Source organism: Lolium rigidum, chromosome 7, assembly GCF_022539505.1.
Source record: "Lolium rigidum isolate FL_2022 chromosome 7, APGP_CSIRO_Lrig_0.1, whole genome shotgun sequence".
NCBI lineage: Eukaryota > Viridiplantae > Streptophyta > Magnoliopsida > Poales > Poaceae > Lolium > Lolium rigidum.
Genome location: NC_061514.1, coordinates 349,503,407 through 349,514,953, shown reverse-complemented (window position 1 = coordinate 349,514,953; position 11,547 = coordinate 349,503,407).

The following is an 11,547-nucleotide window of genomic DNA, read 5'->3' as shown; positions in this document are numbered from 1 at the left end:
GGGCATACATGTAAACGTTAAATACGAGCCTCGATCGGCTCTCAAGTTATCCTGTGAATCGGCTCAAAGAGCCGATCCACCCATGATCCGTACGGGGTGCACGAATACTTGGTGGTCCTGCTTGATCAAGATGAAGCTAATGAGATCTACGACGATTTAGGGTTTTCACCGCATAACCGGATCATCCTACTCCGGAGTTGGGCCTTGCGGCCACGCACGGTGCTCGTAAGCCGATCCTAAACAAGGCCAAAAAACCAACATGAAGTTGATCCTAGGAACATCCCGTTTAGGACTTGCGAACGCCACCCTACGTGCCACTCGGATCCTCCCCCCATTGTAAGGCCAAACTATTGCGAGATATTAAACTAATCCTTGTAGAACAAGGAGCAATCGTAACGGATCAGATCTACTAAATAATGATCAAGCGGGGTGCCGCCCCCACACCTGAGATAGGCGTGAGGACGGCTAGATATGCTAGGGTTGCACTACGTAAGCATGCTTAAACGAAGAACAATGCTAACCCTAACACATCTAATGATAACTACGTTGCTCGCCATCAAAAACGCTTCGGTACGAGCAACGCATGAACAACGTGGGGCTTGTGCTGCCTAGATCGCAAGATGCGATCTAGGCAGCATGTCGCTTACCTGATAGAAACCCTCGAGATGAAGGAGTTGGCGATGCGCCGAGATTGGTTTGTTTTTGGGGTTGAACGTGAGTTGTTGTTTATTCCATAAACCCTAGGTACATATTTATAGTCCAGGGGACTTTCTAATGTGGGCGTGCACTAAACCGTGCACGAGACAAACTCTAACTTTTAATCTAACATACAATCTACCATAAAGATACACGGGCAATTCAGCCCAATTCCTTCGTGTCAGGCCGCTTCAGGGTTTTCCATATATACTCTTCCAAGCCCATCTTGATCGCGGCCCACCTCCTGATCGCGGTTAAATCCCGGTGATAACACTTACTGTGTCGGCGCCCCGTGGCCCCACTTCGTCTCCCCTCCGGTCTTCTGGAAGCTTCGTGCAAAAATAGGAACCTGGGCGTTGATTTCGTCCAATTCCGAGAATATTTCCTTACTAGGATTTCTGAAACCAAAAACGGCGTAAAACGGGAACTGGCACTTCGGCATCTCGTCAATAGGTTAGTTCCGGAAAACGCATAATAATGACATAAAGTATGCATAAAACATGTAGATATCATCAATAATGTGGCATGGAACATAAGAAATTATCGATACGTCGGAGACGTATCAGCGCGCCGAGGGTGAAGTTCTTTATCCGGTTGGCCTGCCTTCACGAGGGCTGGACGGGGAGAGGCCGACACGGCGCGGCCTTCCGCATGCGCCGAGATGCCCGCTCCGCGACCAACTGGCCGAGACCATGAGCCACCTTCTCACAGGATGTTCCTTCTCCAAGACGGTTTGGTTTGAGGTTTTGTTGTGGATCCGATCCACCTCAGGCCCTCCCACGGCCGAGGGTGACTTCGCGGAGTGGTGGTCGCCGGTGGTGCGGACCACCCCTCGCTAGGCCGCGCAAGGGCACTTCGTCGGTGATCATGCTTACGGCATGGTGGATTTGGAAACACCGGAACGTCGGCGGTCTTTGACAACATGCGGCCTTCGGTGTCATCCTTGTTCAACGACATCGTGGCCGAGGCACGGCAATGGGCGGACGCGGGAGCCCGGGGTGTGCGCCAACTGCTCCTCTAGATTAGTTTTTCTTTTTCTTGGGTCGAGTTGTACGGCGTGTTGTATCCGTCCTCGGACTTGTACATAAACTCTTCTTTATCTATCAATGCATCGAAACGCAAGGCTTTTGCGTTTTCGCGAAAAAAAGAATGAAATATGCTATATTTAGGCTAAGCAAAAATAACAAATTTTAATTTCATCATTGGTGAACAGTAATAAACAATACACTAATATCTAAATTTTGTCATTTTGTAAGATATTATCATTTTTACTAAGCGCAAAATATAATGTTTTTTAATATAAAAATTTATACATCGATAGATTACAACATTCTCTATGTCTAAGTATTTTTTTAATAAAACTTTAAAATCCAAAATTTTGAAATTTGAAAAAAGAAAAACAAAACAAGGCTACATGTAGCCTGGACTACATTTGAGGTTTTCGAGACGTATACCATTTTATTCTCTTGCTAACATGGAATTAGGGAATGAGTACTGTACGTCTGTACTTTCTTTTTTCTGCATAGATTGTGTTCGCTTCGTTGCATTGCACATGGGTATCATCAATAGGGGAAGAGCTACTCTTAAACTGGAAACTGTGATGGCTGTGCGCTGGGAGATGTCGACACAAAATTAAAGAAATACAGCAGCATTAAGCCTCTTGTTTCTTTCCGGTGCAGATTTGGCCAGAACATATATATTCAGATTGTTGGACCAGTATAGGAGAATCTCTAAAGAGCACTTAAGCTCCCAGGGTTTTGGGGAGTTCTCCTTGCTCCACCGATGCTGCCTGGTTTCGGGTCCACATGTCTGTGTCCACTCTAAAGCTGCCAGGTAGGCCTCTCCTTTTTAGATAGTCGGTTTCTATGCGTGTGTGACTTTGCAGCTCCAATGCCCCCAAATGTCTGGCCGTCAACTCGCTGAGCCCCCCACGGCCCAGGGCCGTTCCACTCCCTCTCTCTTCCCAAATTGTCGCTGCCGCCGCCTGTGCTTCCGGCCGGCCGTCCTACGACTTCGACCTACCGACCTGCAGCTCGTCGCGTGCTAGGCCTTCGCCTACCCCGGCATCGCGGCCCGACCTAGAGCTTGCCGCGCGTGAGGGCTCTGCCTACGCCCGCGCCGCCGCCGTTGAAGAGCGCCAAAGAGTGCGCTAAAGACGGCGCCGCCGACGCGTGGGTGTTCGACGTCGGTGAGATGCTGCTCTCAAAACTCCCCTACTACGCCCAGAACAGATACGGGTGAGCCAGACCCTCAATCCTCCCACGATTTCAGTTTCTAAATGGCAAACTTGAACTGTTCGACCACCGCGATTTTGGGTAGATGGGAGAGGCGGCGGCGATCCCTTCCAGCATGACTTTTGTACAAGGAGGTGTGAGAGCTCGGCTTCAAGACCTTCCTGCTCAGCAGCTGCATCGAGGGTAACAAGGCTGTCACGGTAGACAATCTAAAAAAAAAAGAGTTCCATGAGTGGGGCAAGCTCTCTTGGGGTACAACTTCATTGTCTTGCCACTATCAGCGCTATTTTCCATTGCTTTCACCCAGCTTGGTGAGGAAATTTGGGCAGTGGTGATTATCTTCAGATAGCCTGACTAAGCCCATCACCGTTAGTACGGAATCTAGAGATTTGCCCCTTGAAGCTTCAGACTTTGACATTTCATTGACCTGTCTTTGGTATGCCAACAGATCATTTTTAGTACTCATTAACTAGGCATGGTTAATCCGATCGTCTTTCATAGAGTACTAGAATTTCTGCACCGCGTACTTGTGTTGATATGTGTTCCTATATTCCATCCTCTTACCTCTGTTTTGGGCCTTTGGCTGCATAAAGAACCAAATTAGTGCTGTACTTTGAATCGTGGCCTGACTGTAGGCCAAAGTACAGGATTTGCAGCTAGTGCAGCAACACTCATGTATGGTTCAGTTCAATCCAGTGCAGATGGTATATACAGGCAAGTAGCAAGCAGCGCCCTGTAGTCTATTCTAGAGGTCAATGATCTTGTTTGCCCAAATAGAAAGATATTTGAGTCTTGGTATTTAAATACTGTTGGTCTGAGCTGGACAAAATAATTGAGGGGCATCACTAGCGACAGATATCAGGAAGAAATCCCTTTTATAAGAAAAATACTTTAGCAATGGGACTAGAGAAGGAAGAGGCTAATGATTTACATATAGCATAATATTATTTGACATAATGTAACACAACATCTTTTATAAATCATTATGATAACAGAAATTAGATTAGTGTGAAGAGGCTAATGATTTACATATAGCATAATATTATTTGGCATGATGTAACACATCATATTTTATAAATCATTATGATAACAGAAATTAGATCAGTGTAAGGCGGTGGGTTTATGGCAATAATCACGACAATTGATCCTACCTTTAAGGATGTTGAACATGATATAGTTACAAAATTAGACTGCAACTTTGTCATTTGATCAACGTTTTCTATAATACTGTTATGTGATAAATGGCTTGGTAGTGTAAACTATACATTTGTTTGATAAAGGTATAAACTGTACATAGCAAAGTCCCTAACATAAATCATGACATAAGACATACATACATTCTTATTTTTCTGTTAATTGGATGTAACTACGACGCTATTGCGGGAACCCAGTACCCATTCTATGAAGAAGTACTAGAGCAGGAACTGACATGTTGACCGGAGCCAATCCCTTCTATTCATATTTCCAGTTTGGGCAGTCATGAAGCACTACGGCCAGCTATGCAAGTGGACTGGTACAACATGCAGCATCCACAGAGGTTCCAATTCTCATCTATGGCATCTAGAGATGCTGCTGTAACTGGCTTTGAATGGAAATACGGAGAACAATTGTCACTTGCAGGGAGTCCTCAAGCCCAAGCAGGTACTTTTTTTTTTTCGAGAACCCGCAGGAGATCTGCGCGTCATTGTATTAAGAGGAGGAAAAGGTCAAATACAAGGATCCACATTGACGGTTTGGGCAGGGTCCGTCAAACCAGAAAAGAAAACTAGCCTATCCCTCTCAAATTCCCACCTCTACTAGCTAACCAAGCCTTCCATTCATCGACGATGATGTTGACGACGATCGGTGCAGCGGTGCGCTTGTTATCAAAGACGCGTGCGTTCCGCTCAATCCAGAGACTACGCAAGACGAGAATGATAAGGGAATTCGCGGCTTTGCGGTCTTTGGAGCTGAAACGTTGCGAAGCGGTGATCCACCAGTCGTTGATCCCCAGGTTGGCGGTTGGTGAGATGTCCGGTAACCGCAAGCAGGTACTACGAGCATCTTGTATACATCTACTTCATACTTCTCTAACAATTTGGCTTTGGTTGTTCAAGCCAGACAGTCTGGCTAAACAAAGCAATAAGTACAACCTTTTAGAGTTTAGTACATATATTCCTCATGATAAATAAATCGCATCCCATAATAATAGATTATATTTCAGTATAGTATAGCTATATCTGCTCTAGCGTATTACTAACATATTAGCTTCATGTATGGATTTCTCTCAGCTTACTCACAATATAAGCATCTAATTTTTGGCTTCAAGACTTTTCGGTGTATAGTATATGTTTCCAGCTCAAGTTTTCGTTGTTAGAGTAAAGTGTGCAGAGTTAGAATATGCCTACCCTCTTTTATCTTTTATCTTCCCATTCTTATTTTAAACTGGGGTGGCAAGTGATTTTTTGATCTTATACACTCATAAGACACATGCTTGGCGCGTTTGAAAACTGGTAAGATTGTTCCATTGCTGATCAGTTTGTTCATTGATCAGCCTAGAGATGATTCCAAGCTGTGGTTTTATTGTTGCCTTGCATGTTTGATGGTTGCTTGTGGGGTGTGGCTAATGATGAGATTGTGATAAAGAAAATATCGAATTCTTCTGCGGTGCAAACGAAAAACTTGATACACCATAAATAACTTATGCAATGTTGTTCCTTCTTTAGCTTTAAGAATATAAATATTTGCTTCATGCATGTGTACACTTCATCTGAATTATAAAGGTTATGTTTTCTTGTGATGCTTGATAAAAAAAAGTAGTAAGGAAAATGCATATCTACCTACATGCTTTTTCTTCAAACATGGCAACGAAAGGAAAAAAAAATTAATTATTTCCATTTATTTGACTCACATTATACAAAAACAATTAGCAAACATGTAACTCTGCTAATTTATCTTCGCTGAAGCTATTCATTAATCGATTTTAGATAGATTGGTTAGCAACATTACTATTTCCAAATTCTACATCACATGATCGAATCAAGCTGTTTGGCATGGTTAATATGTGTTCAAGTTGTTGAGAAGTAAGCATATGTTTAGAATTGCCAAAAAAAAATAGGGTCCCCACAGAGATACATCGCCTGTTTTCTTGTTGGGATAGACTGCTTGTGCTACATAACAGGTTGTTGTTTCCAAGTGTAACAAAGGCTCTTTGATATCCGGTTATTGAATTCTGAATTTAAAGGTATGGTCATGCTTTGAGCAATGATAACCATTTGTTCACATGTTTTCTTGTTAGCTCGGAAGCTATCTTAATATTTAGAGGTGCTTATAGTTTTTGTTCTTTGCATTAGTCACCAACTTCCTATACTCAGTATTCTGCTTATTCTATATTTCTTTCTATAATGGCTTCTGTATTTATGCAGAATTGCTTTACACTTCAACAGTTTTGAAATGATTTTTCATGTATATTTGTTCATTGGTTTCTTTCAACCTGCCTATGATCAAGAAACTATTCAACTCTTTTTTCCACTCACTTTCTCCTTCATCTTTATAGAATAGTTGTAGTTCATTGATGCTATCTATTCCAGATTTTCTTTAAACCGCTATGATTTACAAGAACAAAACAAATACGCAGTGGATGCTGAAGAATTGTACTATCAAGTATCTTTAGTTAATCATGTAATTTCTTGCAGACTATCATCATCTTTTGCATATTAATACTTATGTGGAAGTTATATATTTTTTCACCTAAATGTTATATTTTCTCTTAATTTTACCTTACAGTTATACATATCTTGATTACCATGTTTAAATTTCCCCTTGTCAGACATTTTCTTCTGAAGTCTGTAACATGCCTTGAAATCGTGATAACATGGAAGAATGTAACAGTTAGCAAGATGTACCATGGCTGTGAAAAAAAGACCCTCTTAGGTAGAATGAATGATGGTTCTCTACGGCCTTAAATGATCATAGGGGAATACATAAAAGGGACATACGTTTTCTTGCTGTGCAGTTCTTTACATATATTTAGAACAAAATACATGTGCTATGGGTAGCTTTGTTGTATTCTTTTTTGCTGACGGCAAATAACAATATACACATATACACAGTTCACAATATTGTTCTTTGGAAGTTATTGGTATATTGTGGATTTTCCTTCGACGTTATTGCCTCATTGGCATATTTAATTTCTTTATACAATAAAAATGTAAAAACCATAGAACGACTGAACAACATAATGTTGAAAGAGAAATAGTGTCGAAATATAAAACAACACGGCAAGACAATCATCAAACCATGAAGGAAAGGAAAAAAAAAAGACAAGTATAGAAAAACGGCGCGGCAAAACGCGCAAGGTCCATCTAGTCAATGAATGAGTTGGCTTGGGTTTACTCTTCAACAACACTGTTTACGTTGATACATAGTCTTCTATCACCATTCCTTTAACTTTTTGCAGGTTATCCATATGGTGGCACATTGGATCAACCTTTGGTCCCTCCTTTCGTCACAGGGACAGCGGGATGCCATGATTTCTGGTTGTACACGGCTCCAGATGGTTGCTCAGTATATCTTGTGCCAGGCTGGCTGGCGACATGCTAGGAGGCTAGTTTGATGTGTAGTCATAATATGTCTTGTTTCTTTCGCTGGTTGATTTTTGTATGGCGATGTGTGAGTTGTAAACCTTAAAGATCGCGTTTTTATTTAATAAAAGGCCGTGTGCATCATCTTGATGCAGAAGCCGGGTACATCCCCATTTCGAAAAAAATCAGGATGAAGCAACAACAAGCCATGAGAGCATCTCCACCGGCGCCCTCGATACCGCCCCCGATAGCATTTTGGGGGCTGGCATCGAAAATGGGCCCACACCGGCGCGCCTCAAAAAGCGCCGGGGCTTTTTGGAGCCCAATAGAAACGCCGGCAACCCCGTGCCGACCCCTTCCCGAAGGGCGTGAATCGGGCGCGCCGGCGCCTCGGTAGACAAATTTTTTTGAGCGTGGGAGCCGCCTGTCAGTGACGACAGGGCGACGCGTGGGAGATCTCCTGCCACGACGCCGAGCGGGAAACTCTCCCACCACAACGCCGCGCGGCAAGTTCCCTCCTCGCCGCCGGTCTATATTATCCCTCCTTCCCCGCCTCTCACTTCAGTAGTGAAAAAAATTCTAAACCATCAATGTTCGATGCGTGGGAGGAGGTGGCGCTAGAGGCGGCCGTAGAAGTCATGGAGGAGGACCCACAGCCCGCAGAGTACAAGGCGTGGGAGGAGGCGGCGCTAGCGGCAACCGTAGAAGCATTTGCCGTGGACAAGCGGCAAATGCTGGAGGCGGGGCGGCGTCACCGAGAGGCGGAGCGGCAGCGCCGGCAGCAGGGGTGGGAGCCGCTTGCGCTGCGACGGGAGATGCGGGAGCAGCAGCAGCGTGAGAATGAAGTCTACGAGCGGCGGCGCTTGGCGGAGATGCAAATGCGGCTACGGAGGCATGAGGTGGAGCACCGTTGGCGGCGGGAGGAGCTGTAGCAGCAGCTGCGTCAGGAGGCGGAAGCCGTAGATAGAGCGGCCTACTTGACGTTCGTGGCAGAGAGAGCAGCGGGGGATCGACGACGGCGGAGCAGCAGAGAGAGCATCGGTCGATCGTCCACCTCCATAGAGCCGGGTGGCCAGTAGGTAGTAGGCCAAATATGAAGCAGGTTTTACATGTCATCCGAGATTGAGAAATGAATAATGTTTTACTCGGATTTACCCTAAAGCATTATTCATTCCTTGATCCTGAATAACATGAAAATAAAACTACAAATAAATGTTTAGTTTGTCTTAAAAAAAATCCATCAACACCTCCATACGATAATATCATCGTCCCTACTGTTGTCTATTTGGAGGCACCGATGAAGATGCTGTGATGATGAAGAATCACACTCTCTACTGGAGCTGAGCCGACCTGACGTGTGACGATGGAGCTATGCCGGCAGATTCTGGCCGTTTTCCTATAGTGTCTTGTGCGAACACAGAACAGGGCATGCACAATTTTTGAGAATCTATAGCACTGTTTTTAAGTTATTTTAAATGCAGAAACACTGCATGCAGTTGTGTGAGTGAATTTTTTTTGGACGATTTACACAAAAATAATCCTTTTCTGAAAAAAAGCACATGATCATCGGGCAAACTATTTCACCAATCTAATCCTTTTGTGTGGCGCCCTCACGTCGACGCCACACCTCACTGTGTGGCGCCCGTGCCGGCGGCGCCACTTGCCCGACGTGGCGCGGTCGACGCTGATGTGTGCTCCGCTCTGACGTGGCAGGATGTGTGGCGCCGCTCCCATCGGCGCCACACATCCACTTATAATTACCCAAAACATACTGTAAGATAATTCGCCTGGGACTTAGCCGTTTTGGCGAGCCTGTTTGTGTGGCGTCGATGCCACAGGCGCCACACTTCACAGTGTGGCGCCGATGCCAGTGGCCCCGATGCCAGCGGCGACACACAAACAGGATCGCCAAAACGGCTGAGGACTAAGCGTCCGGAGCCCCTGGATGTTTTCGATATATAAATTCACATGTGTAGCGCCCATGTCATCGGCGCCACACAATGAAGTGTGGCGCCCATGGCAAGGGCACCACACGTTGACTTGTGCTAAACCATGAAAATTCCTACCTTATTTCAACAGTTTTCAATACAACAATAGCAATTTCAATAGCAATTTCATACACACATCATACACATAGCACACATCATAGCTCACATCGTAGCACATAGATTCAAACAACATGTAGCAATGGCAACATGGTTCGAAATGACATAGAGTTCACAACACGTAGCAATGAAGATAGAGTTCACGACACGTAGCAAATCCATCTATCCTCGACGGCCCCTCCTCACGGGCTGCTTCCGGACGGCCATCCTTTTCGTCCGCTGCCGTTGCTCCTGTTGCTGCTGCACCTCGTGCTCCTCCTCCTCCTCCTCTGAAGATGACGGCTCATCGTTCCTCATCCTCCTCAAAGCTGATCTCTGCGCCGGCTCCTCATCCTCGTCAATCACAACCTTCTTTGTCCCCCCCTGACAAGGGATTAACTTATCAATGCCTACAAGTTGTAGACTAGGGTTTTAGTCGGAAGTAGAGGGCAAGTAGATCTCGAAGGTTTCAGCCGAAAAGTGCTCGACGATATGAAAACTAGGGTTTTGTGAGACAATGAATCGATGCTTTCTTTGTCCCTCGACTCCCCTTATATTGGACGCGGAGCCGAGGGATTCGTAATACACAAGTTACAGAGTCCGGGAGGGTTTCCAACCCATCCCGCAAGATTACAAGTAGTATTTCCTAATACAACTCTAGCTTTCCTTAATAGTAACTTGGGCTTCCGATTCTTCTTATCCTTCGAGTCATGGGCCTTCAGTAAACCCCGGGTACCATCTTCGGCAGGCCTATTGGGGATGCCTATGCCAGTAGCCCCCGAGATTTTGCTTGAATCGCAGAGTCAGGGAAAATCTTCAACTTTATATTCGTTCAATAGCTCTGAACTTTATCACATATCTTTGGATACGAAATTATATATTGTACAGGGATAATGCTAGTTAAGGCTAGTTCATCTGACGGATCATGTACTAGTTAACTGCTCTAGTGGCAATTCACAAAAACCTACTTCAAGATCACGTCCCTGGACATGATCTCGGGATACTGGTGTAAACTTCGACAGGTGCCGCTTAAGGTCTTACCATTCTGTCGAGTCCCAGTCATATTTTATCGGGTACCTAACGCGTCCGTTAGGATTTTTCTTTGTATCTGTTGATACGGAAAAAAGTAGCAAACCGACGTCAGAGACGGCGCCACGCCACACAGAACGGATCTGGGGTCTTACCTTCGCAAAGTTCTGCGGCATTCAGAAATTGTTCGCAACTTCGACGTTCTGAGAATATATTGTCGAGTGCTTTTTCGGCTGCTAGAATAGCACATTTTATTGAGTCAACGGATGACTTATATTGCCTTCCCGATGGGAGTATATGTAGAGTTATTTATATAACTCGAAATATGCTCACTTGTTCTTCCTTCTCTCTCTTTGTATTATAATTTCATCGGGCACGCGAACAACGTTCCCGATGGGAGTAGCCCCCGAGGCTACAGCCAAGGACTTGTGCTTGGGTGTAGGCTCAACGCCTTATGTTGCTATATTTTCCTTCTTTCTCGAAGTTTTCATATCTATCGGGTGCGCGACCAGTGCTCCCGATGGGAGTAGCCCCTGAGCTCCGTCGAAGAAAAAGATATATATCTCCACTATCTTTATTATATTGCAGCACCGCGAGCCCGCCTCATTAAAAACCTTTTCCAACCCCACTCGGTGCCCTGAAAAAGGAAAAGAGTGCGTCTGAAAACTCGCGGGCATTTCAGTACATTGTATTTTTACAAGGAGGACTATATTTCGACTCTAGGCATAAAAACGCCTGAGTTGTGCCACGTTTCAGGGGTTTTCTCGGGATCCCCCGTCTTCTTGTCCTTTATCCTGTACGCTCCTCCTTCGATTACTTCTGTGACGATGTAAGGGCCAAGCCATGGCGACTCGAGTTTTTCAGTACTATTTTGATTGAGTCGTAGAACTAAGTCTCCAACCTGAAAGGATCTTGGTCGCAAACGTCGACTGTGGTAATTTT